The sequence below is a fragment of the Poecilia reticulata genome, linkage group LG22, assembly GCF_000633615.1.
Source record: "Poecilia reticulata strain Guanapo linkage group LG22, Guppy_female_1.0+MT, whole genome shotgun sequence".
Classification (NCBI taxonomy): Eukaryota; Metazoa; Chordata; class Actinopteri; order Cyprinodontiformes; family Poeciliidae; genus Poecilia; species Poecilia reticulata.
Genome location: NC_024352.1, coordinates 166330 through 169788, shown reverse-complemented (window position 1 = coordinate 169788; position 3459 = coordinate 166330). Strand labels below are relative to the sequence as shown.

Here is a 3459-nt window from a genome sequence, read left to right as displayed (position 1 = left end):
GGCTGGGGAGAGGGAAGTCTGGGCCTCCCTTCTGAAGCTGCTGCCCCCGCGACCCGACCCCGGATAAGCGGAAGAAAATGGATGGATGGATGGAACTTGACATTAATCTAGACAAACATTTTTTTGTTATGACAACTTGACATTAACCAAGAATCATTATATGTCATAATAGTACTCATAATATTGTAATTAAAAGTTATTACACTGTCTAAAGCTTTAACAAAACAGTAATTAATATTACCCCATATCGAAATTAAAGCGGAACAAGAAGGACCAACAATAAAGATTTCATAAAGCTTTATTACACTGTCAAATGATTCAATAGCAGTTATTAATAATTCCTCGTACATCAAGTGGAACAAGTAGGACCAGTTATGAAGATGTCATTAAGTGTCATTACAGTATTATTATTAACTCTTACCTCAAGTAAAGTGAAACAAGTAGCAACAGTTATGAAGATGTCATTAATTGTCATTACAGTGTCAAGTGTTAATGACCTAACATAGTCATTAATGTTAAGTCTTGCCTCAAGTGAAGTGAAAAACACTGAACTATTCATAACTACCATCATAGCTGTATAACAAACCCTTTGTACATTGGGATAAAACAAATGATTACTTGCTCTTCAAACAGAGGTTTTAACTTCTGGTCAATATATCAGTACTTCAGTAACTGTAACTTCAGTAACAGTAACAATCAGTACTTCAGTAAGTGAGGTACTGATTGAAAACTAAAACAGAATTATTTATTCTTTACTTAAGACAATAGGTTCTTTCAACTCTTAAAACTTTCAACTCTCTCAACATTTTTTGCTTTGATAGTGTCAGCCATCTCCTTTGTTATAGCCATCCTGTAATGTTCTGAAAACAAGAAGATCTTGCTGTTGTCTTAATTTCCTAGAAGCAGCTATTTGAAGGTGTCCGGAAATGCTCAGAAATTATAGCTGTTCTTGCAATAGTTGTGGTCAATGTTAATCATGAATTCAAACTTGGTGAATCTCTTCTGGACATTCTCATAGTGGGTGATGACTCAATCCACTGTGGTCACTTCAAAAAAGGAACAAAATCAAATAAACAAAAAATGTAATGTGATCTTAATTCAGCATTTATTTAAATACCACTCCAAAAATGTCCCTTGCTGCACACTGTCGGAATGGTAGACTGGCAGACAAATGTCTCATTAACATGACTGGTTGTTATAAAGTGCAATACAATTATTTTTAATACAAGTAGCATAATAACTGGAGCTGAACAAAATTATTCTGATCAAATATTTGTTGGGCAGAAATTCAGTCAGCCTGTTGTTATTCATAATGCATCACTTAATGTGTAGTTTTAAGCACATAAGTGTATCTTTTCACTAAATGAGYATTCAAAATTATTTCCAACCAGATACTCTGGYTTATGGCTTAAGAAGTTTATTAATAAACAAATAGATTAAACACCAGTTTTACGTTTGACAACAATTAGTTGTCTAAAACKTAACTTGTTAATTTAGCTGGTGGATGTTGATTCCTGCTCCCCCTTCCCCACCTACCTGTCTCCTCACACCCCCTCTCACCTGGAGAAAATAGTAACACAAAAATGACTTGCCTAATTTTCTTGGGGAATATTTCATCTGCTTCTTTCTCTTTGGTCAAATGGGCTTCTATCTCTGGTGCCTGGTCCTCATTATCATTCTTCATACCTGTAGCATGTCTTCATTAGCCACTTTTGTCCACCCAAGTCCCCACCATGTGTCCTTAGGATAAAATCAGTCTTCATTTGGCTAAAGTTGCCAAAGCAAAGAACACAAGCACTGTGTCACATCAGCCAAGTTGCTAAATAATGCACAAAGGATAACTTTGACTAACATACTAGCTTTTAATTTGCTAGATTAAAATTGGAGGGAAAAAAACTATTTAATAATAAACATATTAAATATGTTTACTATTAAGGACTAACKTTACAGTAATGGAGTTTATTAACTTTAGCTAACATTAACTTACAGCAAGGTAGGATTGGCTTGAATTGCTCATAGCTAACATTACAAAGAACGAGAACATAGTTAATGTAATTTTCTCAAAGAAAATGTAAAGTTAATAAGACGCATACCTCATACGTATTAGGTGACATACTTCAGCTTCTTTTTAAATAGGAGGTGTGGCCGTTATAACTTGTGTTAGGTTGGCCCCACAAGATGGAAGATTTCTTCTTCACCAACACACTGCACGCCTGTGTGCACTGCTGCTACTCACTGCTGGAGATGATGTATTGTACTACTTAAAACAGCCTTAAATAATGTGTCAAATGCAAAGTTCATAAGTGCTTTGTAGACATCTTGCTGTAAAATGTCGATCAATTAGAAATTTAAGACTAAACAAAATGGCAGAGCAATATAACATTACCAGATAAAGCTACATCATTTTTTAAGTTTAATCGGTAATAGTTTTGTCATAATGAAGACATTTTCGTCTAGGTTAACGTCAAGTTGTCATAACAAAGACATTTTGAATAATGTCAACTTTGTATTAAAAATGTCATTACCAAATGACACTTTATGACAGCAGTCATAAAAATTCATGAAGACTTACTCATGTTCATGACAGGTGTTATGTCATGTTTATGACAGTGTCATGTCAGTCTGATTCACACCCTGTCAAATAAAGTGCTACCGGTTGTTATTTTGAAAAGCTACTTTAAATTGAACAAACCTCAGATTCTAATTTACTAATTTATTAAATTTGACTGTATGTGGTATGTATATTATTGTATTTGATTTTGACTGATTTTAAAGATAAATGGCAGCACTTTCAGATTTTACGGTGAGCAGCTGTATTTTGACCAGGGTTGGAAATTAAAATTTTTCTCTACCAGCCATAGTGGCTGGTAGAGAAAATTTTTTACCAGCCACTCAATCATTTCACCAGCCATTGTTTCTTTCTTTTGATTACAAACCCCACCAGAGCAAGCAAATTACATAAAATATATVATTTATTCTTAACTCTATGAAAACCGATTTACTGACAATAAGTTTACCATACATATATAATAATTTAACATAAAGCATGGATACCTTAACAGGGTTGTGAATAAGTTCATTTGAAGTAATTTCTACAGCAAACTTTAACTACACAACCCTAACATTCTTGCAGTCATATGTTGAATATTTCCACATTTTGGCTACAGCTAATAATATTTGTTAAAGATGTGTCTAGTCATTTATAAAATATTTTTAAATGATATCAATAACTGTTTTCAGTTTTTTTTGTTTTCCCTTACTCATTACGTTTTCTACTGAAATTCACAATTATTAGTATTTCTAAAATATCTCAGAACGTGTTYGTTATTAATTCCACGATCCGTCATTATTATTATTCCAGTTTTTCTGACTACCAGGAGCTTAGTGTTGATTTCCCCTTGACTCACACACGCACCCTTGCACGCACACACACACACACACACACACACACACACACAC

The 3459-nt window shown here is 33.8% G+C and overlaps 1 protein-coding gene across 3 annotated transcripts in view; it reads left to right on the top strand.

The window, feature by feature from the left end:
• LOC103458066 (nesprin-2-like) overlaps positions 1-3459 on the top strand; it is a 240386-nt gene that overhangs the window by 165730 nt on the left and 71197 nt on the right. The gene's annotated exons all lie outside the window — the stretch shown is intronic.